At 39.5% G+C, this 26359-nt stretch overlaps 1 pseudogene; it reads left to right on the top strand.

The window, feature by feature from the left end:
* On the top strand, window positions 1-24082 carry LOC140502315 (small ribosomal subunit protein uS17-like; annotated as a pseudogene).
* The last annotated feature ends 2277 nt before the right edge of the window (window positions 24083-26359 follow it).

Raw genomic sequence — 26359 nt, 5'->3', positions numbered from 1 at the left:
ATGGCTATTCCGGCAGACCTCCGAGGGACAGAGGGTATTGATGAGATGTGAGTGCCATGGCTGATGTAATCTCAAAGGATGATAAATTTCCTTATAATGAGGTTTTCTACGGCAGTGATGGAATCTAGGTCAGAAGAGTGCAGCTGGTGGGAAATGAAGGGATGTCTAAGATCCCTCATAAATGAAGACTTTGGGAAATGATCTTTGTGATACATAGGTATAGATATCAATATCTATGAAGAGACAAAGAGTTCTGCAAACTCTAAAATACTATATAAATGCTGGGTATTATTATCAATTTCAGTTTTCAGGTCAGTTGAACTTAGAAGTTGGACAAGTCAGTTTCAATAACAAAAATGATACAAGTCTTACTTCAACTTTGAGCATAGAAAGAGTGTATGGCACAGTGGATAGAGTGCTGGGCCTGAAGTTACGGATCTTCTTGAGTTCAAATGCAGCCTCAGACACTTACGAGTTCTATGACTCTAGGCAAGTCACTTAATCCTGTTTGTCTCAATTTCCTCATCTGTAAAATGAACTGGAGAAGGAAGTGGCAAACCACTCCAGTATCTCTGCCAAGTTTTGAGTCATGAAGAGTCAGATATGACCAAAAAGACTGAACAACAACAAAAGAATTTGTTAAGGGCAAAAGCAAGCTATTTTGTAAAGTTGATAATGTCTAATACTGTATCTTGTACATTGTAGATGCTCAGTATATATTGGATCATTAGAAGTTCTCCATAAATATCCAACGTAATTAACATTATTTTTATATGCTAACAATCCCTGATAGAGACTAAAGTGATGAGCTAAATAAGAATAACAAGTCAGCTTTATGAATCCTGCTCCAAGAAGCCAGAAATATAGGATTTTTCTCTAGAATTATATTAGAGATCACCTACTCCAAGCTCCTCTTTTTATGCATTTTATTTTGAATGCATAGCCTTCCTAACTAGCTGCACTTGGAATTTTAGTCTGCAGGGGTGGGCTGAATCTCACTTAATAAAGCAGATACAATTTTAAGGGAGAGGGACAGACTATACAAGCACATAAGCATTTAGGAAGGTTTCTAGCTTAATACAAGGTAATATAGAGTAGGAATTAGACCTGTGACTTCATTGGTCTCTAGGGGATTACCAGGATAAAGAAATTTCCCCTACATTATAGGTCCACACAACCTGAAACTCATAGTCTTAAATAGTTGCCTAGTGTCTTCCTAGTTTCAAGTCCAACTTTCTACTACATGTGGCCTGCAACATTCCCCAAATATTTAACAAAACAAATAAAAATACAATAGAACATAGAAAACATTACATTTTAAAAACCAAGTCAATATGCCACTGACAGGGATTCTTCCCAGTGGTCCCCATTTCTATTTGAGTTTGTCACCATTGATCTACACCATGCTGTCCCTAGGAATGAAACACTAAGGTACAACAGAAAGAATATTGGCTATGGAGGCAGAAGATGTAGGTTGACCTCTCCTGACCTCAGTTTCTTCATCTATAAAATGAGGAGATTAGTCTAGATCAGGGCTTCTTCAGCTTTTTCCACTCAAGACCTTCAGTACTTCTTAAAGTGTGGGTCATGGCCCCATAGGGATGACCTTCTAACTCTAAATCTTTTGCCCTCTGACTCATGGGAAAATTTCACATCAATAAAATGACAGGATCATGGACTTAAAGATGGGAGAAAACTTAGAGTTTGTCCAATACCCATTTTACACATACAGAAACTGAGACCCAGAAAGTTAAAATAACTTGCCTACTGGTAGAAAAGTGACTGAGTCAAGACTCAAACATCAGACCTCTGACTTCAACTATTGAGCCATTTTCACTGTACCATGCTGACTTTGTTAAATTGAAAATATAGAAGTATATTTTGAATAATCAAGTCAACATTCAAAATGGGCAGATTGAGAGCCAGCATCAGAGTCAGGAAGAACTAGGTTCAAGTCCATCATATACTGGTTGTGTGAGCACAGCAAAGTACAAAGCCTCTTAGTGCTCTCCCCCACCCCTGAGTCTATAAAAGCTGCTTATCTGCATTTGTTGGAGTTTTCTCACTAGGAAGTCTCAATACCAATTAAACCACAGGTGTGGATTCTCTACTCTCTCTCTCTCTCAAATTAACAATAACCTTAAAGACACCACATGTCCTCAACCCTACATAGAAGCTGGAATGAGACTACAAATTAGACCCTCTCTTAGGGACCTTGATGGGTTTGCTTATATGAGGTCAGGTGGACTATGAGCTGCACAACCTATATTTGAAGACGAAAAGAAACAAGGGAAAAAGAGACATAGAGAGACACACATGGAGACAGAAAGAGAAACTGAGACAGAGACAGAGAAATGTTGAGCTTATTGACCTGATCTGGAAGGGAACCAGTTTCATGTGGCCTGATTTTTTTCTTAGCCATAAGAAAACTCAGACTGAGAGAACTGCTTTCACTGTAAAGGAATGAGAGCAGGAAAAGGAATAAGCTTTTATATAATGCTTACTGTGTGTCAGATACTGTGCTAAATGCTTTATAAATTCTATCTCATTTCATCTTCATAACAAACCTAGGAGGTAGGCACTATTGTTATCCCCATGTTACAGCTGGGGAAACTGAGGCAGGCAGAAGTTAAGTGACTTGCCCAGAAACACACTGTTAGTAAATGTCTAAGTCTGGATTTGACCTCAGACCTTTCTGACTCCACTCACAATACTATCCACGTGCCACCTATCTGCCTCCAAGCTTGCCCCTACTCTCGATTTACCCACTTCTGCTGATGGCATCACGAAATCACCTCAGAGTTATAGCTGGTTCTTCCCTCTGATTTGCTCCCTTATACCCAAGTCTTGCCAAGAATATCTTACACTTTGACCATTCTCACTATCTACCCCATTCTTGAAATCTTCTCTTCCAAGGCCTAACTCAGCTTTTCTTCAACCTTTTTTGATCCCACAAGCTGAAAGTATGCTTCCCTTCCTTAAGTTTTCCTAGAGGACTTTGATCTTCTCTTTTGACTTCATTATACTCTCTCTTGTATAACATTTCCTTGAGTTTGTATTAGATTCCCACACTGACACTCTCCATGGCAGACCGTAAGATCCTTAAGACATATTCAGTATCATATGTCTGTATGATCCCCCCATCACAGCATAGTCCCTAGAACATAGTAGATGTTTAAGAACTGGTCACTTAAGTATGTCCATCTTCCCCATATCTTTCCCAATAACTTTAGTACAATCAGATCATGTGTCATTCAGTCAATAAACATTTATTAAGCTCCTACTATGTGCCAGGCATTGTGATAAGTGCTGGGGTTACAAATACAAAAATGACAGTCCCTGGCCTCAAAGAGTGTACAAAGTAATGGGCCAAGCCAACACACAAAAGAAACCAGTAGGTAGGGGAAGTGGCATGCAACTAGATAGGAAATGAAAAGACAGCCAGCCTGGACGCACTCTTTTAATGGATCTTCTGGAAAAAGCTCACCACTTTGCCCTCCAATCAGAGACAACAAATATTTATCTCCCCTTGACAGAGTTTCTATGGCCTGTTCCTCAGTTTTCCCAAGAAGTGGAGGTAGCATTATTAGTCTTTCAACTTTTCAAACTCTAGGCCCAGTTTCATTTAGGAAATGTCATTACTTTTTCAAGGACCAAGTCCAAGAGTTCTACATTTTTAGCAACAAGAAATCAGCCTCTTTAACTCACTCATATGACCCTATCATTCTAAGTGATGATCACTATAAGATATATTATTGTGCCCTCATTCCAAACGGTCAGAGGTAATAAAATGACAATAAACATTTATGATCTTTTTGTGATGATTGTTCCAGATCTATGCTTTCATCAGGGTGAAAAGTTCCCAATGAAGACTCTCCCTTTACCCATAGATATAGGCAATTCACTTGTAATTTATAGCATTAGGAAGTGGCTTAGGGCACTAAGAGTATAAATAACATCCGCACAGGGAATGAATGTGGGAGGTATCATAAGTAGAACCTGAATCCAGGCCTTTCCTATTCTGGACACTTTGTCATTATGCCTCTTTTACCATAATAACTATTAATAAAATAAGGAACAATGTATACAAAGCCTGAAGTGCTTGATAAAACATCACCTATTAATAATAGCAATGAGATATCCATCAGCAATTACATTAAAAATCTCAACAACAAACTGTCAGCAGAGCCATAATCTCTTAATCTGCTGATCATTTATGGACATATGATCAAAGGGTTATGGGATTTGCCAGAGACCTTAGAGATCATCTAGTCTCAGAGAATCTCTAAGAGGAAAGGGACCTGAGGGCATCCAATTCTACCTGTCCTTAATCCACAATCACATTTACAACATTCCTGAGATGCTGGTCATCTAATCTTTGATTAAAGGCCTCTATTGAGAGAGAACCTGCTGTCTTCCAAGTTAGATCTTTCCCCTTTGGAGACAAAACTTATAATTATATAACTAGGGACTCAGGTCCGGTTGTATAAAACTTCTCATCATTGGAGATCGATTGGAGGGACAGAGCTTGGGAGAAGAAAGATCCTGGTCATCTGGTTTCCATCTTCAAAAGAGAAGATACTGAAGAGAGAAAAAGACTGTAGAGAGAAACTAACACATAAAGGAGGCAGGGAATTTCCCCTTGGATGAAATCTGAGATTTTTCTCTCTTGATTGAATCCAATGTCACACAGCTAATAAGTGTCTGAGGCAGAATTAAAATTCAGGTCTTCCTTACTCCAAGTCTAGTGCTCTAAGCCACCTAGCTGCCTCTGTCATTGTGTTTCCTAAAACATGATATTCAGAACTGAAGGGAAGTACTCTAAATGTGATCTGACAAGGGGAGAAGAAACAATCAGTTCCTTTTCCCCATTGTTGAAGGATGCCCTCAAAGTGGTCATAGATCATCCTCGTAAAGACAGTACAGAAATTTTAGAAACAGTTTTATGGTTATTCAGTTGTTAACGTCTCCTCAGTTGTCATTTTTCTAGCAAAAGTACTATTGATGATTCTTTTGTAATTCTCTCTTTAAAGGTAATTTGAGAACTGATGTCTACCTAAATACATTTAAAGTTGCCACCTCTAGCAGAAATGTCTTGTACGTGTGCTTGGAAGTTTCAAACACTCCTTCTAATTTTATCTTCTTCTGTGCCATTCTTGGATCTTTATAGAAAACATTGTGTACCAATGTGATGATTCTACTATAGTGGCAGCTGAGAATAGATTACTATTACAGACACCAGCAGACCTGCTCCATTTCCCACATGCCCAACCTCACAAGATCAGAAGCAAATAAGCATTAAAAAGCAATCATATAGTTGGTATCTTTCAAGGTTCAGCTCAAATCCCAACTTCTTTCATTTATTCACCCTTCAATTAAAATGGATCTTTTCTTTCTCCAAAAATTTTAGAACACATTACTTGTACCATTCATTTGGCAGTTAATCTTATGTTAGAGCCATAACTGTTAGTTTTTGCAACTGGGGCAAGTAGTATAAAACTCCCTAAGGCACACCCTCAGTGTTTCACTTCAGGAAAGGGAAAAAAGAAAAAGACATGAAATGATATGGGGTATGGTTTCTATTCATAAGGGAAAGGGGAAATAAGGAGAACAGTAGAGTGAAGTAGTAGGTGGGGCAGCTAGGTAGTGTTATGGATAGAGTACTGGGCCTGGAGTCAGGAAGACTCATCTTCCTGAAGTCATATCTACCTATACTTATTAGCTGTGTGATCTTGAGCAAGTCACTTAACCACTGTTAACCTCAATACACTGAAAATAGCAAAGCACTCCAATATCCTTGCCAAAAAAAAGAAAAAACATAACTCCATGGATCATATCGGCGTACAATTTTTCACAGTGTAACAAAAAATAAGACATAATTAAACAACAACAACAGTGTATGTCACTGAACTTTACTCAACAATTAATATAATATAACATATAATACATAATATAATCTAGTATAATGTAATATTATATATAATATAATATAATTCATATAACTTCTTCAGTGGGAGACAATGTAATATAAAGGATAGAATGGTGAACTTAGATTAATCAGAACCTAGGTTCAAATCCCAGATCTGACACTCACTCCCTGTGTGACTATGTACTGCCTTGATCCTCCGTAACTCACTTCATTTCTTGAATCTCAGTTTCCTCACCAATGACATGAATATCATAATAATAAATGACTACTTTGAGGGCTTGTTGCCATTCATTTTATTTACCAAATAAAACAACGGTAAGGTGCTACGTTAGCTATTATCATGAAGGTCTTGAGAGGCTGCCATTTTCTTTTTTGCTCACAAATCACCGCTGGTGATATTCTACAGGTTGCATATGCCTACCACGCTTCTCTCCATTCCTGAATAGTTCCATGGCAGGGTGATGACAGTTATGATTCTTTAAAAATTCATGTTACTCCATGATTCACAGGCAAGCAACATCTCTGGAAAAATACAAAGAAATATCCAAACAATAAGAACAGTTAAAAAATTGATTGGACCGCTTTTGTGACATAGAGGGTTCTCCAACCCTCAAGAGTGTTCAGGCAGCAGCCAGACAACAATTTGTTCCAGGATATTGTAGAGAGGATTCCTGGATGAGGTGGGATATTGGAATGACTGAGAGGTTAGAATAGATCACTAGAGATCTCTTCAGGTTTCAAGATTCTGTGATTCTAATCAGAGCAACACATGGTTACTTACTATTGCAGCAAAAAGAGAGAGAGAGACCAAAGATTATATAACCTAAAATTCTTCGGGCCAAAAAACCACCTTAGAAGTCATATTATCCTGTTCTCTCATTTGGAAAAAATGAAGCAATTGAGGGCCAAAGAGGTTAGGTCATCTACTCAAGATTACAATTAGACCTCTGTCAAAGACAGGATTAGAACTCAGCTCTCACTTTCCAGCCTAATACTTATTCTACAAAACCATGGCACCACCCCCTGAGAAGGGAAAAAGCAAAGATGCCAAAGACCAATTTCACTTATTCCTGAGCCAGTCAACATCATAGCATGCAGAGAGTTTGCCAACCCCTGTGCTAGAGTTCTGAGCTTCAGGCCTCCAAGGATCCTCACCATTGCTAATAAGGGCACTTCTCTCACTTGCTAAAAACTGCCTTCACTCTCTCCCCTTTCAGTTCTCAGCTTCCACTCATTACCCATGACTCCATAAGCTCCTGGAGTAGACTGAAGAAATCTTCAGTCACTAGAAATTGACCTTTCCTCAGGCAGTCCTGCTTCCAAATCGGGCCTAGGTGGAGGAAACCTCTGTCACTGACTTCACCCCCAGAGATGAGGTCATCAGCAGCAGGAGTCCCATCTCAGACCAGAATGTTTTCAGCTCTTTCGACTCCCCATTCTCCTTGAACTTGTCCCACCAGCCTCACCCACTTCTTTTTTGACCAACCACAATTTTTTTGTTATAGATTCAGCTCATTACTTCTTGTGCCATCTAGCCTGACAAACAAGAATAATTGGGTTCCATCTTCACCAGGACGTACTTTCCTTTATTCAGAGACAGCTCATAGGCACCTCACTCAGGTTCCTCTGTCAACTGAACATGTACATCTTTCTCCAAGTTCTTGCATGAGTCCGACTCTCTGAACTGCTCATCATTTTTCTCTGCTCCCTTTTGAACTCCCTCCAGTTCGTCGATGTCTTTTCATTAAGTGTGGTGTCCAAAACTGAATTCAGGGGATTCTGGAGCAGAGCCAAATGACGGCTGAATAATTACCTAGCTCATTTGGAACACAATATCTGTACTTGTTCAGCATGCTGGGAAGGTGCCAGCTCCCAGGACAGACCCCAGTTCAGAGCCACGAGGAAGAGAGTGCCTGGGGAAGGTTCAAAGAATTAAGTATGTGTCATTAAAATAAAAAGCAACAGGGGAAGAGGGAAGAGGCAGGACAAGGACTGTGTGTTTGCAAATGTAAGCACTGAGCAGGAAGGTGGACTTACCAGTAAACTGAGATGATGCTAGAACAGGAAAGTGTATGCCAGAGAGATTGGAGGAAAAGATTCTAAAAGGAAAGCGTGCTAAGAGCATGAAAAATGAAGAATTGTTTCCCAAGGATTTCAGAAGCCTTCTGAGTAATTTGAAACTCAACAAAGCCAAAGGAGAATCCAAACTAACTATGCCAATGATGGAAACAAGGTGGGGAACTGGATGGTTTGGATGAAGCAAAACTTATAATGGGCCCCTTACATCATTTAATCAACTGACCCTGCAATGGCATTAGTGGTGTGTGCTGGTCATGCATGCAGGGGAAATGTGGCCAGGCTAGGGGACTGGAGATACAGAAATCTAGGGCCTCTACCCTCTGGACTGGACAAAGAAGTTGCAGAGTTTGGAGGTAAACCTACTCTAGATTCTTATTAGTAGTATGACTCTGGGCAAGCCATTTAATCTTGGTTAGCACCATTTTTAATCTGGAAAATGGGCATGATAAATAGCCCCTACTTCCCAGGGTTGTTGTGTGTATCAAACAAGAGAACACATAAAGTGCCTTAAAAGCCTTAAAGGACTACATACAGGTTAGCTATTAGTTAGTCCTGGGAAATAAGGTGATAACAGGGAAGGGAGGAAACAAGTATTTATTAAGCACCTACGATTTGCTAACCACATTTTTACAAATAGTATCTTTTTTTATCTTCACAACAATCCTGTGAGGTAGAAGCTTAGCCCCATTTTACAGCTAAGGAAACTGAGATAAACAGAGGTTAAGTGACTTGCCCAGGGTCACATGTAAATGCCTAAGGCAGGATTTGAATTTAGATTTTAGGCCCAGATCTCTCTATCCACTGTATTACCAATTGCCTTGGACTATAGAACCAACTGCCTCTTAATACACGCGCACACACACACACACACACACACACACACTCTCTCTCTCTCTCTCTCTCTCTCTCTCTCTCTCTCTCTCTCTCTCTCTCTCTCAGTTGTAAATATTATCTCCCTCTTGAAATTACTTTAAATGCACTCTCCATTTATTTATCTATGAATATGTTTTCTCCTACCCTCCATCACCCACTCCCAATACAATGTAAACTATTCGAGAGCAAGATTAGCTGAAATTTAGAGATAGGTAGATGTATACACACACATACACATACACACACATATACACATATGCCTGTATGTATATGGGACCTGGTATATCTTGTCTCATATAGTATGTGCTTAATAAGGTTTTGTTAAATGGAATACCAAAATGCCTGGCACATAATAGGTGCTTAATACATGCTTGTTGATTATGTGAGTCAGAATACTGGGCTTCTAGATCCTACTGCATCACCAAGCAGCTCTATGACCATGGACAAAGTCATTTTTATTATTAACTATGTGACCTTTTGCCAACTATTAAACCTCTCTGGGCCTACTTTTCCTCCAATATAAAATGAAAACGTTGAACAAGGTGATCTCCAAGGTCCAGCTCTAAAGAAATTGGACAAGATCCATCGTTCTCAACCTGAGGCACACAAGGCAACTAGATCACACAGTGGATAAAGTGCTAAAATTGGAGTTTAAAAGACCTGAGTTCAAGTATTGCTTCAAACACTTAATAGCTATGTTACTCTGAGCAAGTCATTTGACCTTTTTTTCAGTCTCAGTTTCCTCATTTGTCAAATGGGAATAATGAAATTAGTCTATTTTATTTCCCCAGTATATATGCATGGTATACTCTAGAACTTTGTTTCATAATGACTGGAAGATATGAGAAAATTTACTGAGAATCAAAAGATATACAGACCAAAAATACCTACAACCTCTGGACCAGATTTCTCTCTAAGGTCTCTTTTAACTCTAACATTCTCTAATTCTATCACTGTATAATGTTGGACAAATCACATTATTCATTCTTCTTGTGTCTCATTTAAAAAAAATAATAATACAATCAATCCTCAGCTTTCTCAGGGGTAACATTACCAGAAAATGGCACAAAAGCAAAAAAAAAAAAAGCAAATGTTGATACATATAACCTCTGGAAACTAGGAGATTAGGTTCCCATGACCACTTAAAACTGCACTCTTTCCTTGGAGATTGCTGAAAATGCTTTTTTCTGCATACAGTTTTTTATCACAAAACATTAGTTCTGATAATATGCAATTTCTAGAGTGGATTCACAAACATATTTATGAATATTTTCCTCCTTTTTTGTGGTTATAACAAACCATTGATTGGCTAACACCAAACTCCTTGCCAACAGCGGCTGCGAATATTTCTTTCAGTATGAAATTTATCTAATACCGTTATTTTCTCATTAAGATGCGTCACTCACTTAGTACTCTTGGGCTTAGAGCCCAAAGGATTTGTATTATGTTTGGGGGCATAATTGAATACACAACTTCAATTTTGAAGTCAAAGAATGAAAATATGCAACAAATGTACGGGGAGCTGCTTACCACAGTAAATTGAACAAGACCGGGACATCAGCTGCTCCATAAACTCGTGCATCATGCCTCTCATTTTTTTCTCTATTGCACATAGCCATAAATGTGTGTAGTTGCCAACATGAAAATGAAAATGAGATTACTGATAAAATCACCTAAATGCTTGATGTCACAAAAGCTAAACGGCTGAATGTTGAAGATAGACTATAACTTTATAATAATGATAAAAAAAATGCTTGCTTACCAAATGGCTTGAAATTCATAAGGAAGTAGATATATAATCCAAGATCAGTGGCCCATTCAAAGTAGGCCCTATTTAAGTACCTAGATTCTACGCTCACCCTTTCCAAGAAGGCTTCCCTAAATATCTCCATCCCATTCTGGTCTTCCTTTCTCCATACTTACACTTTCCAATCCAACTTCACGTTCTTGCTTGCATTGTACTTTTCCATTGTTTTCTCACTACTTCTAACATAAAAGATTCACTATATAATGAGGTAGAGTGCCATAGTGGACAGAGAATAAGTTGGCCTTGAAAACAACAAGACCTGAGTTCATGTCCCACTTCTGACACATGACCACACTATCTGTGTAACCCTGGGAAAATTTCTAGGAAACCTGTAAGGCCATAAATTATAGAGAAGGTATTGACCTGCACTGGTAGGCCCTGTTCATCTAGAGAGTTCCTTATATCAATAAAATTTTAATAATTATAGCCAGCATTTATATAGTGCTTTTATCTTCATAAGTCTGGCAGGTTGGTGCTATTATGAACCTTTTTTTATAAGTAAGTAAACTGAGGCACAGAGAGGTTAAGTGACTTGCCCAGGATCACACAATTGGCAAGTATTTGAGGTTGGTTTTGAACTCAGGTCTTCCTGACTCCAGGTCCAGCACTATGCCACCTCTGCTCAATTAGAGACATTTTATAGCTTATAGTATTATATATAGCTTATAGTATTAGGACCTGGGAGACCATCTTGTTCAACCTCCTCATTTTACAGAGGAGGAAATGAAGGCCCAAAGAGGTCATATGACTTGCATAAGGTCATACAGTAAATCAGACACAGCACCAAGATCCGTATGCATATCAATTGCTTCCAAATATAGTGTTCTTTCTAGGATAGAATTTAGCCACTGCTGCAGAAGACTACCTTCTCCTGACAGTTCTCCTGCATTTACATCCTCCCCTCATCATACCTATTCCAATTCCAGGAATAAAATAGGCATCCTATGAATGCTTGCTAAATTAATAAAGCTACCACATATTAGTCAGAGCCCCTCATATGTCAGTGGTTCAAGCTACTTAGGTCTAGAACACAGACATCAGATTGTAAACAAATCCACATGTACTCAGCAAAAGCCCTCTCAATGACATAACACAAACCAGCAGAAGCAAATCACAGTAACTTAGAAAGTATAAGTCTGCACAGTGAACAGAAGAATCCCTTAGGTAGTAAATCTGAGGAATCATCTCACCAGCAGCTACCTCCCGCCTACTGAAAACAATTAACGTTATCCTATTTTTTAAAAAGTGTCAAAGACAGCTTGAGGTGATCTGATGTTGGGCCACTTAATTCTGGTTTGTTTCACAGACAGGGGGCTTGAGTAGGACTCAAACAGTCCTAGCGTAAAACCCAGAATTCTACACAGTGTCTGGCACCTTGGTGGTACTTGATATGGTTTTTTGGTTTTTTTTTTAATATACAATACGACCAAGAAATTCTCTGTCTCTAGTACTATGCCATCCTACTCTGTTTTAATCTTGTATGAGATTTTGGAAGTTAAGCTTAAGAGATTGGTGCAAGAAGTCATATTTATATGTTTTTGAGAGAGCAGAAACACCTCCATAGGGACCCAGTTTATCTATGCTTATCTGTGTGTAAATTGTGTGTCAGTTGGTTTACAGTCTTTAAACAACAGACCCAGGTCTCTCACCAAAATAGCAGAAAACCAATCATCCAAGAAACAAAACATTAACAAAAGCTGTCTGCCTCCTGTTTCTACCTATGAAAAGTCTGGAAATGCTAAAATTCAGCACTTTTAGCTCTCATTAAAAAGGTCCTCAGCTCCCTTGCAAGCACTCAGGCTAACAAGATATCAATAGAGGGTAGGTTTTATTAAATCCAGCAGAAACATAGAACACTCATGCTCAAATCCTTTGACTATCAGAGAAACTCTTATGTCTTTTCTAGAGGACAACAAACTATCCTCCCTTGAAGGAGTTGTCCACCTTTGTTCAGGACCTATACAGCCTATATGACTCATAATAACAATTAAAGAACTGGTCTAGCTTGCTCCTCAGTGCTTGATTCCTTACTGTGCTAATCTCTCCAAACCTAGCAAGGGCAAGCTCTACAGGTTTACTGCTTTCCATCTTAGATATTGTGCCTCATCACTCCTCAGGGTATATGGTTACCCACTGAGCCAATCCCTTCAGTTCTAGCAATGGCAAGGTCTATGGGTTTGTTCTTCCCCATCATGTCATCATTTCATCACCTTCCTCTGGACTCAACTATGATTGATTCCCTTTAGAGACCTTCTAGATATATGGGCCTCTCTGCAAGCTTAGTGGTTCCAAGTCTTTTTTTCTTTTATAAATCCATGACCCACATGATTTCTCATATCCAGAAGCAAAGACCTTGCACATGCTCCTTTTTTAGTACCCTGTAAATGAAAGGGAAGGGCTTAGCAAATCAAGGGGAGGGAACTACCTGTATGCCCATTACAATTTGGTAGCGTGAAGGAACAAGAAAACTGACCAGAATTTTAAAAGTATTAGCTGATAGGGAGAACTGACCCTAGCTAGTCTAAGGAAGCTTGGTTCTTCCTTAAGACAGAAACTCTGAAGTTCGCTTTTCCTCTACTCTCAAGGAAAAAAATCATGTGGGAAAGAAGGTAGTAGATTTGCATCATATATTATATGGCATGAAAATATTAGCATAAAATATGTAACTAGGTATAGTCATATCCAGAACTTTGTTTATTACCGATGTATTTATATGTATGGCATATGGCAATAAATAGTCCACAGAAGTCTGTGTATCACAAAGGTCTTACTATTATTTTATATCCTGCTAATAAATATTGCCTAATGGAGCAAATTTATCACAAGCAATCTCCAGGTTCTCAGGGTCTCCTACAAGTGTTCCATAAAACCATTTGTACTCACTGTGGAATGAAAAGCCAGGGGACCTAGTCTGAATGGCTTTTCCCCCCAAGTCAGACTTACAGACTGGAAGCACTCCCTGGCAGCTCTGAATTGCAGCCTGTCCCATTAGTTGGCATCATCAGAGACACTACAGCCTAAAGCCAAAAATGGGATAAGGGCCAACAAGGGAGGAAAATTGGGTTTATTTTTTCAATAGCTAAAAGGTCTTACTGCAAGCTATTCTTAGGGTGAGAAGCTCGGAAATGTTGACACCAGGCTGTCAGGAAAAGAAAGAGGGAAGGGCTGTAATTTGGAAACATTTGAAACTGCATGTCTGACAATGTGTGTTATAGGGCCAAAATAAACATGGAAAGACATCTTAACATGGGAAGCAAATTGGAGGGCTGAATGAGCAATAATCTCATTGACAACTCATTTATATTTCAATAAATTGAGTCACTCCATTCTCACCAGAGTAATGAGGGAAATACTAAGTCAACAAGCATTCATTAAGCATTTACTATGTTCTAGGCATGAGGGATACAGTAATAAAAATGGCACCCTCCCTACTCTTAAGAAGCTGACATTCAATTGGAGAAGACAATGTGGATAGATAGATAGATAGATAGATAGATAGATAGATAGATAGATAGATAGATAGATAGATAGATGGATGGATGGATGGATGGATGGATGGATGGATGGATGGATGGATGGATGGATGGATGGATGGGTGGGTGGGCAGGCAGATAGATAGAGAGAGAGAGAGAGAGATAGACAGATGATAGATAGGTAGATAGGTAGGTAGGTAGGTAGGTAGGTAGGTAGGTAGGCAGGCAGGCAGGTAGGTAGGTGGATAGATGATAGATAGATAGATAGATAGATAGATAGATAGATAGATAGATAGACAGATAGATAGATGATGGATGGATGAATGGATAGATAGATAGATAGATAGATAGATAGATGATGGATGGATGAATGGATAGATAGATAGATAGATAGATAGACAGATAGATAGATAGAGACAGAGATTAATACATACAAAATAGGTACAAGGTAGTTTGGAGAAGGGAGGGCTCTCACAACTAGGGAGGGGCATCAGGGAAGGTTTCATGTAGAAGTGAGTCTTGAGCTGAGTCTTGAAGGAGGTAAAGTAACAAAGAAGAGGGAATACATTCCAGACATTAGGGAAAGGCACTTCAAAGGCGCAGAGGGATGATTTGGAGTGTGATGTGTGCAGACAGCAAGAAAAACATTTTACCTGAAATTACACTAAAGGAAGGGAAATGATAAATCATGAACCTGGAAAGGTAGGCAGGACTCAGGCTGTGAAGGGCTTTGGAGAACAAGATCGTATAATTTAGAACTGGAAGGGACCTCAGAGGTCTTCTAGTCCAGCATCCTTAGTTTACATCAGAGGAAACTGAGATCCAGAGAGATGAAGTGATTTCTCCAAGATCAGAAAGTTAACAAATAGCAAAACTTAAAGCCAAACTCCAGGTCTTCTGGTCCCAAATCCATAACTCTTTCCGCTGTCTTATAGTCTCTTAATATAGATGGTGGGAAGGAGAGGGATATTGATAAGATTTTTTTGTTATTATTTTAAAGTGTCCCAGAGAAGTAGCAAGAGTGAAAGAAGGTAGGCAGACACTTAACAGAATAAGGTGGGGGAAAGGAGGATAGTGGCTTCACTATCACTGAACCTAGTCAATATGTCATCTCACAATACATTTATTTAAGGAATACATACAGAGTTTTAGACATGCAAAGATTAGAGATCATAATCTAATCCCCTCATATTGCTGGTGTAAAAATAATAGCCAAGATGCATAGAAGATTTTATGGATTACAAAGCACTTTTTTTCTAACAACTTTATGATTTGGTTCTACCAAAAGTGTTATCGCCATTTTACAGTCAAGGAAACTGAGGCAGGTAGAGGTTAAGTAATTCTACCAGTCACACAGCTAAGTATCTGAGGTTGGATTTGAACTGAGGTTTTCCAGAATCCTGGCCCACCTTACTATCTGCCTAGCTACACTCAAGTAGCTTTGGCTCGATTGCACAATCAGTGTCTCAAGCACGTATTAAGTGCTTACTTGCCAGTCATTGTGCTAAGTGTTAGAGGCAAAAAGCAAAAAGAAAAGTAAATGGCAGTTCCTCCTTACAGTCTAATGGCAGACAACATTCAAACTATTATGAGGAATCAAGATACAGACAGTATAAATTGGGGATAATCTCTGAGGGAAGGCACTAAGATTAGGACTGGGAAAGAATTCTTACAGAAGGGGGGAATTTAGCTGAAACCTGAAGGAAGGCAGGAAAGAGAGGAGATGAAAATGAAGACAGAGAGCATTCCAGGCATGGGGGACAGCCAGTGAAAACACCAGGAGTCAAAGGTGAATTGACTTGAGAAAGGGAAAGCAAGAAGGCCAGAGTAACTGGATTACAAGGTATTCAGGGAGGAATAAGACATAAGAAAAGCAGAAAGGGAAGAAGAGCTAGGCTATAAAAGACTTTCCAAGACAAGCAGAGGAATTTTATTTGATCCGAGAGGTGATAGGGAACCCCTGGAGTTTATTGACTAGGAGAGTGATAATGTCAGACCTACATTTAGGACAATCAGTTTGACAGCTCAGTGGAAGATGGATTGTAGCACCTAGTACAGACCTCCAGGTCACTCCTTTCTTCTTCAATGAGCTCAGTACCTGGAGATTTGAGGCAAAGAGACCAACCAGAAGGCCACTGCAATAGTCCCAGCATGAAGAGATGAAGGCATGTACTAGGATGCTGGCAATGTTACACTGAAGAATAGACAGGAAAAAAAGGATAATCATACATGAAACTGCAAATCTATTATGTACAATTAGCTATTCCTTTTAAATATATAATAAAGTTATCATGTAATTTCCTTCATTTTTCTTCCCTTTCCACCTCCCCCATGCTAAAGAAAGTAACAGAACATAAAAATGATCTAATATTCTTTTGATTGGACACAGCCAGTGGGAGGACAGGTGTATTCTCACTGCATTGGTGGATACATGCAATGTGCCTGAGGGGCAATACACAGAATTCACCTCAATGACTCTCAACATTTTCAGGAGCAGTCTTTGAATGTTGCACTTTCTGAGCTGGAAAACCCAGGAGCCCATCTGAATTAACTATTAGCTAGCTTCATCATGATGGAGTGCCACCTTACAGATGCCTTGACCATAATGGTGGTGAGGAAGATAAGAAAGATTCAGATTTGTATAGATAATCAGATACTGTGAAGAGAAAGATAAGGTAGGAGGGAAGGAAGGAAGGAAGGAAGGAAGGAAGGAAGGAAGGAAGGAAGGAAGGAAGGAAGGAAGGAAGGAAGGAAGGAAGGAAGGAAGGAAGGAAGGAGGGGAAGGAAAGAGGGAGAGAGGGAGGAAGGAAGGGAGGGAGGGAGGGAGGAAGGAAGGAAGGAAGGGAGGAAGGAAGGAAGGAAGGAAGGGAAGGAAAGAGGGAGAGAGGGAGGAAGGAAGGGAGGGAGGGAGGGAGGAAGGAAGGGAGGAAGGGAGGAAGGGAGGAAGGGAGGAAGGGAAGGTCCTCAGTTCCTAAGTAAACACTGAGTCTAACAAAACATTAAATATAAGACAGGATTTACTTAAACCAACAAATGCAAAGGATTGTGACTCAAAATGCAAAAATAATGACTCAAACCCACTTTCTTTCCCTCTCTGTTTAGTCCCAAATCCTAAGAAAATAATAAAATCATTGCTCATCTTAGCACCATCCCCAAAGGGAAAATAACTTGAAGATTCTAAAAAAAATTCAAACAACTCCACCCTAAAGTAGCCCTGTCTCCCAGGGACCTATAATATCTTCCTAACTAACAATACTAGCCTGAGTGTCCCTCAAATTTTCTCCCCAAGGAGAAAATACTTCTTTAATATACATCTATATGAGAGATATCAAATACACCACCTGCAGACCAACTTAGCCTGCAACATTCTGGAGTAAGGCCTGAACCAAATTAAAATGTAAGTAGGAAATATTTAACAAAATAAATAAAAATATTATAGGATATAGACAATATCAACATGTGGTTTTCAAAGTCAATATTTCGCAGCAGAGATCCTTTTAGTTTAGTGGCCCCATTTCTACTTGTTTGATACCACCAGTCTATGTAACCCATAGTGCCAGGAACTCGTAAGTTCTAGGTTGACTTTATCCTTGGCTCCAGATCCTGCTTGATGTAGGAATGCCTCCATTACTCTACCAGTAGCTCCATTTGAAACCATTCCTGGAGCAGCTTGGTTATCGGGAGGGGCCAGATGGATGTGCAGTCTTCCAACAAGGAGACCAAGTCTGTCTGTGAGTAGGTCCTCTCTTCTCGGTATCACTCTCTAACTCTCTCTGCTCTCCCACTCTTTCAGCCTTCTCTAGCCCTTTTAAAGACTAGAATCAGGAATTGCACATGGATATTAATCTATCAGTGCATATTTCTCTTGCCATCCTGTCTCCTTACTTGTTGAGTGGTCAAAGAATAAAAGCACCTTATGTTACTTTGGAAAGTGAGACATGTCAAAAACAGTCAAATTTCTCTAGCCAGAGTATAACCATTGCTATTTACATAGAATACAAAGACTGCAGGGTTTTTTTATTTCATTTTGTTGTTTACTTAATTTCTCTCAATTGCTTTTCTGTTTGAGGAAGTAGAGCCCTGGGGAGATTTAATTCTGTGAAGTAATAGGATAAGACTTAAATGCTAAAAGAGGATTCTGACCATAAGTCTGAGGATCTTTGAATTGAAAGACTCATGGGAGAAAGTAAAAGATAAGACAGTTAAAAGAAATTCAGGGAAGCAATTAACAGAAGTGTTAAAGGGGCCTGGCTGATGAAAAGATAAATTCATAGCTACTGACTGAGAAACGTAGCTGAAAATACTGCAGAGAACATTCATAGCTACTAAAAAGCCTGAGAAGTCTGACTGACAAAAAGGAAAAAAGCTTCACTGTCACGGACTAAAAACCCTGATTATGGATCATCATAGCCTTTCCCTGAGGACAAAGGCTTACAAATCATATCATAGCATTTCCAGTAGATGGAGGAATCAGCTTTGGTAAGTCCTAAAGAGAGCATCTTAGTTATTTCCTGTTCTCTACAGTCGATCAATTAATCAATAAGTCTTTATTAAAGACTTATTTATTTATTATTTATTATTATTATTTATTAAAGACTTAAGTATTTATTAAAGACACATTGTAGTATACTACTATACACTATGTACTATTAATGTGTACTACTATACAATGTGTACTACTATAGTAGGCTCTGGTGATACAAGTGTAAGGAACAAATATTCATAACATTCTAATAGAAGAAATAACAAATATACATAAAAATACATATACAACAGAAGTGTAAAGTAAATACAAATATATACATAGTAAATTACAATACAGAGGCTTATTAAACACAGCACTCTCTAGTGGATGGTAGAGGTAGACCTGGTGAACAAGTTGTGACAGCAGCATCCCTAGTAGATGTTGGACAGGCTATAAAATGGTCCTGAAAATAGCTAGAGTAGAAAGCACCATTGGTGAGGAAGCAGAAGAGAACAATGCCTAGCGCAAATCAGGTCCACCAAAACACAGCCCAGAAACATCAACAGAAGGTTTGGATAGCAGTGTCTGAGGCACATTACCCCTCCATGCAGGTGCCCTGGGCACCAATGTCCCTTGTGTGGGCATTACCCCATTTGTAGGTGACCATGTGTTCCCCATGTGTGAATAAATCCCATGTAATCCCTATAAAAGTCCACTTCTCTCACTAAGTGCATATGCATTTGGGGGACCAAGTTTAAGATGTATGGGGGCATGGGTAGAGAGGAATGGTCTGTGGTTATTTTAATTACATTTCTGTTTAATTAAAATGGACTCTATTATGAACTGACTTTTTATCTGGCTGACCAATAAAAAGTAAAACAGGTTGGTAAAGGTTCATAAGTTATGAATTGGGGGAGGATTTCAACCCCCCAAATACCTAGAATCTGGGGTAGCTAGCAGTCCCCAAAGTAAAGAAGACTGTGTCATTACAGCACCTCCATCCACACACTCTTTCGATACAACCAAACTGGCCTCCTGATTATTGGGCTTTTCTACCTTGGTTCCTTTGGTCAAGTTCCCATTTACCTGTTGAATTCTCACTCATCCTTTAAGTCCCAAATCAAATGCTATTCCCTCCCTTCCCCGAAACTGTTCCTGTCTCTCTGATTCTTAATGAACTTCCCCCTTCAGACCACATATAGCACGAGTTATAAGATAAAGGAAAGGGCACCAGATTCAGAGTTAGAGTCACTGGGTGCAATTCCTAACTGTTAACTATCCTTGAGAAAATCACTTTACTTCTCAAGGGCTTAAATTACCTACCTGTAAAAAGAAAACATTCGACTAGATCTCTAGGGTTTTTTCCTGCTTTCTGTGGGCTAGTACTCTTTTTGTGCTTACTATGTGCCATTATATGCTAATCATTATCTATTTGTGTCTCATGAGACCATGTCGTATTTAAATGCTATATTTTCCTCAGTTCTGAAACAGTGCTCTGCACACAGTAGGCACTTAATAAATGTTTGATGAATGAATGAAAACCTCTGTGGGTGAGGAAAGAGGTGCCTGGGCTCCCTGCTGATCAGCCTGTAAGATGATGAGAAACTCAGCCATGCTGGGCCAAGAGCAGCAGGCTGTCACTTGGATCTAATTTGAAAAGGAAGGTGTTATCCTTTGGATAGGTTGCTGCCGACTGTGAGCATATTTTAGTGTGCAAGAGAAATATATTCATCTGATGAAAGAGGGGAGAAAAAAAAAACACAAGACTCCCTGGATACCTACTAAAGCTTCAGCATCAGTTCTTTTATTTGGTGTGGCTGTCATTTCCTGACACTCCGTTGTGTGCCTGCTGAATGAATATTTAATAAGAGCAAGGCGTTCTCCTGCTTCTCGGGTCCCATGGCCTGGAATCTTTCTTGAATAACAATTCCATGCACCACCCTGCAAAGGGCATATATCCCACCACTGTTAAAGGACTGAACTCCTAATCTCCTTTTAGTCACTGAGCAGGAGACAGACAGACAGACACCCAGGGTACTGCTTAACAACTCTCAGAGATGCCACTTATCAGGGTCTGCAATTACCTAGCTAACCCAGGGAACCAAACTGAACCACAAAAGCCATTTGGCAGGACCTACCCAAGCACCTGTACATAGAGGCAGCTGCCAGCCCACTTGTCTCAATTAAGTTCCTGCACAATTAGATTTTCCAGCTGCACTGAAATGACATGAGCTGAAATGTCAAGATACAGAGGTTTACATACAAATCAGTGCAGACACAGAGGTAATGGAAGGAATTAGAAGTTCCAGGGAATTCCTCTGCTTCCTTCCACATAGGTGGGGAAAGGAGTCCAAATCACATTATCTGAACTGGAATTAATATTGGAGGCTCTCAAGTCCAACCTGTAGATGAACAGGAATTCCCTCTCAAACATTCCCAACAAATAATAATCCAGCCTCTACTCCTGATCTCTGATCTTTCTGCATCCCCTAATTCTTTCCCTACTACTGAAAACAAGTTCATATTTTCCCCAGTCTTAAAAGAAAACCTGGGATGATCTTTTTGTCATTTAATATCTCTTCTCCCCTTCTCAGTGTGTTTGTCCTTCATTGCTGAAGAAGACCGTGCCATCAGAGAAATGATGACATGACTCGCACTTGACTTTGTTTTGAGTGATGTAGGGCTGTGCAGGTCACCAGCCTCACTTCTCCTCCAGAGCCATCTGGATCCAGTGACCAGTGATTCATCAGGATGACTGGAGATGACCCAGGAGGGGGCAATTGGGGTTAAGTGACTTGCCCAAGGTCACCCAGCTAGTGAGTGTCAAGTATCTGAGGTGAGATTTGAACTCAGATCCTCCTGACTCCTGCACTGGTGCTCTATCCACTGCACCAACTAGCTGTGTCCCCCTTTTCAGTAAACTCCATTTAAAAAAGCCACCTACCACTGGTGCCTTCACTTCCTCTCCTTTCACTTGACTTTAAACCCTTTGCAATTTGGTTTCTGACTTCATTACTCAACTGAAATTGCTTACTCCAAAGTTACTAATGATCTCTTAATTGTCTAATGGCCTTTTCTTAATCTTCATTCTAGTTGACCTCCTTCCATTATTAGAAGTCCTTGATCACCTTTTTCAACATATCTCTAGGTTAATGCTTTTTCCTGGTTCTCCTCCTAGCTACTCTACTATTCCTTCTCAGTATCCTTTGATGGATCTTCATTCATGTCATGTCCACCAACCTGTAACTCTTTGTCCTGGACCCTCTTCTCTTTTTCCTCTATTTCACTTGGTGACCTCATCAACTTCCATAGATTCAATTATTATCTCTATGCATATGATTCATAGAGTGGTGTATCTAGCCCTACATCCTCTCTTTCCCAACCTTTCCCAACTCCTCTAGCTTCAATAAGTGCTTCAAATTCTTGAAGATAGGTATCACATCTGCCCTGCACCTTCTTTTCCAGCCTAAATGCAGCCCTCCAGCTAATTCTCCTCACATGCCATGGACTCCAGTTCTTTCACTCTGGTTGGTCCCCTCTCTTGCACACTTTTGATCATCAAAGTTCTTCCTAAAAAATGAATCCTAGGATTGAAAATAAATTCTTTAGTTGTGGTCTGACTGAGAAAAAGTACAGGAGGACTATCAATTCCCATAGTCTTGATGATTTGTCTCTCTTAACAAAACCTAAGTTTGAAAGGCTGTACCCTAAGTTACCTATCTCATACTACCTATAAAACTGAATTTTTTAATCATGTAGAATTTTACACTCATTATCTATTAGATTTCATCTTAGATCCAATCAATTGTCTAGTTTATCTATGTGGAACTTTTTGGTCTTCTTTACTTTCTTATCTAGATCAGCAGTTCTCAAACTTTTTGGTATTCTTTACTTTCTCAAAAATTATTGTGGACCCCAGGGAACTTTTGTTTATGTAGATAATATGCAGCAATATTTACCACATTTGAAATTAAATCTAATAAAATTTTAAAATATGTATTTATTAATTCACTTAAAATAATAATAAGCCCACTACATGTTAATATAAATAACATTTTATGAGAAAATAGCTCTATTTTCCAAACCAAGAAAAAAATTACTGAGAAGGGCAACATTTACATATTTTTGTAGCTTTCTTTAATGTCTAGCTTAATAGATGGTAATTAGATTGTTATAACTGCTTCTGTGTTCAATTTGCTGCAAATATTTTGGTCAAAGCATTCAAAGAAAATCTAGCCACAGATATGAAGTTGGAAAAGGGAAGGATATTCTAATAGGTAAATAACATAGAAGTATTGTTATAAAAATAGTTTTGACCTCATGGACTCCATGAAAAGAACTCAGAGTCCATGAACCACAGTTTGAGATCTACTAGCATAGATTTATTTGGATCATGCCTGACTGTCCTTTCAGGGCCTGGCATTGTCTGAGGTAGTAGGGGTTTGGCTCACAGAAAACAGAAGAAACAGAACTCCTGACTTTTCCAAGTTTGTGTCAAATTTAATAAGCATGCCATCTGTGCCTACTGAAGTCACTGATAGAAACATTAATCAGCATTTTTGTGTTCCTGACCTGACCTGCGCCTGGTATCCAGATTAAAATTTCTGTTCTGAGATTAATTCAACTAATCCTACGTCCTCTCTCTCTGACCTTGGCTGTATACTGCTTCCTGATACTTCCAACTTCACCCAGGTAGTCTGAAAGCCTCAGCACCTGATGCCTAGAAAGCAGTATATCTCAGAGGTGTCTGCATCCAAATTCAGATTGAGATAAACCTTCTGCCCTCCATCACTCCCCATCTCTCTTCCCATACCCATGGGACAATGCTTAGTTGGTACTTGTTCAGTCACTGACTTTGACTGCAAAACTATTTTTTTAAAAAAAGACTCTCTTGGTCTCGTGTTTAAGGAGACTCCGGCGGCAGCTTTCTGGCCTCTTTCTGTCTGTCAGTCCAAGAAGAGAGGACCAAGAGATGAACATCATGGATGTCCAGACAGAGCATGCCTACCAGAAGCAGCCAACCATCTTCCAGAGCAAGAACCAAGTGCTGCTCAGGGTCACAGCCAAAGAGAAGCTGCCCAGATACCACAAGAACATCTGGTTAGCCTTCAAGACTCCCAAGAGGGCCATAGGGAGTTACTACATTGACAAGAAATGCCCCTTCACTGGCAATGTCTACATCAGAGGCAGAATCCTGTCTGGTGTGGTGACCAAGATGAAGATGCAAAGGACCATTGTCATTCACTGGCTCTACCTGCATTGCATCTGCAAATACAACCATTTGGAGGAACACCATTACGAACATGTCTGTGCATCTGTCACCCTGCTTCTAAGACTTCCAGATTGGAGACACTGTGATGGTGGGTGAGTGCAGACCCCTCAGCAAGACCTTGAGGTTCAACATGCTGAAAGTTACCAAGGTAGCCAGGACCAAGAATCAGTTCCTGAAGTTCTGAGCCCCTCCATGCTGGTGGTGGGAGGCTGTGGGTGCAGGTGCTGACACAGAGCCAAGCCAGCCACTCTGCTAATAAAGACATCCTTCCCCCCACCCAAAAAAATGTTCCTCTTTGGACAACTGACATACCATGGTGGGACAGAAAAGTGTCCAACCTTTCTTCTCCTGTGCTATATCTATGCACACAGCATGAGTAGTCAGTCTAACAATAGCCCTCTTTGTGTCATAACCATATTGCCTCATAATCAATCTGGTTCTCTTTCACCCAGATAGATGACATTGAAGGCTTGCTATGCTTGAAGCTCATAATAAAATCAATCAGTCAATAAGTATTTATTAAGGACTTACTATGTGCAAGGCATTCTGCTATGTGCTGGGAATATAAGTGCAAAGAATAAAACCATTCCTACCCACAAGGAGCTTACAGTGGAATATGTGAATAGGAGATGTCAGAAGTTATCCCATAACTAAATGCAAATCCCTTTTAAAACATACAAGGATAAGAATGAAACAGTACCTGTCCTTAAGGATTTTCTGTTATATCAGTGAACAGCATGAACAATAAACCAGACATTTATTAAGCTTCTCCTGAAAGGCACTGTGCTCTGTGCTAAAGACAAAAAGATGGAAATTTACACAGTACCTGCCCACAGTGAGTTTATACTTTAGCTAGGGGAATACAACACATATACAGATAAGGATAAGACAGGATAAATGTATTGACAATGAATTTTTTGTTTTATCAATCAAGTGCCTCTGATTGAATAATGTGATTAAAGAAAATCTTCCCCACCCATTAATGGGCCTGGAAAGATTTGTAGGAAGGCCCATACCTTTTGTTAATGAGGCACTGGTTCTCTACGGCTGTGATATCCTCTGACTCTAAAAAGTGTATAAAGACTCTGAGGTGAGGTTTCACTTTGGAGCTTAATTTTTAGAAGAAGCTTTATATGTCAGATGAGACTCTGGGAAGCTGCTAAGCAGCCCCCAGGCTTTGAAAATCCAGATATTGGTGCTTTCCTCTCTGTTAACTATGTATGTATATAATGGTCAGACAGTTGGATCTGTCTGTTGATCTATGATGTACGTATTACTTATGTTAGACACTTAGAAGCCCTGTCTGTTGATTTTTGATTTCTCAGTATTTTCTCTAAAGTTCAGGGTGCTGACTTTTCCCCCCAAACTAAGTGAATGATACATGAGCTTGACTAAAGTGATTCCTGACCCCTCAAAAGTTGCTTTCCTTTTAGAAAAGCAGATCAAAGAACCTGTGATAGGGCTCCCTCTGTATGTTGGGAATCTTACTGCTACAATAAATTATGATAAGGACAGAAGAGGAATCCAGGAAAAATAGTCTAGGGAAATTGAAGAGGAAGGAAGTGAATACCTTCCCCTGTAGGTTATCCAATATCCCTCCCCTATGACAATCCTTCACTTATTTGCCAATAATGTGTAAAAACATTTAAAGATACACAGTGGAGATGGTTTGAACAATGTACTGAAGAGGAAAGGGACTGAGGGAGCAAAGATTAGACAGGAGGCTATTATAACATTCTGAGGAGTACAGAGAGTCCAAGGTGCAGTAGTAAATGTGAAAATGGAAACTTGGAGTTGATTTTGAACTGAAAGAAATAAACTTAGGATAAATTAGTCTATCAGAATCTTGCCTTAAAATAGAAGGACAAGATGCAGCATGAGCCAGTGGGTACCTACCACAGTAAGGTGTGCAAAAACTGAAGACGGGCATAGTGCTAAAAACAAACATTCCCCAGCAGAATATAAATTCCTTGAGAACAGGGTTTTTTTTGTTTTTATCTTCATGTCTCTAGCACCTAGCACAGTGTCTGACACACAGGTGCTTAATAAATGTGTTTGGAGAGAAGCAACATGGCACATTAGATAGAGAGCCAGCTCAGTCAGGAAAACAGATAAACCCAGTCTCCTACCCCAAGAAGTTTGGATCCCTCACTTATATTGGAGTCTTCCGAAATGGAAATCTATCACTGCTCTTGATATAACAGGGACCCAGGGATATAACAATCACAGGAATATTTGCCTCAATCCAATTGCCAAAACACTATATATGCTTTTGAACTAACTAAGGACTTAATCACTAATTGACTAAATCCAAGTGTCTAGACCTTCCGTGATTACATTAATCGGAAAAGAGGAAAGTGAAACCCCAGTCACATTATAGGGGGTGGGGAGAGCACGGATCTGGGATTCAGCAGGCTCAAATTCTAAGGGTAGCTGCTGCTACTTACCACCTTCTGGACCA

Source organism: Notamacropus eugenii, chromosome 4 (genome assembly GCF_028372415.1).
Source record: "Notamacropus eugenii isolate mMacEug1 chromosome 4, mMacEug1.pri_v2, whole genome shotgun sequence".
NCBI lineage: Eukaryota > Metazoa > Chordata > Mammalia > Diprotodontia > Macropodidae > Notamacropus > Notamacropus eugenii.
The sequence above is the reverse complement of the archived record's forward strand: the minus strand, read 5'-3'. Positions and strand labels throughout refer to the sequence as shown.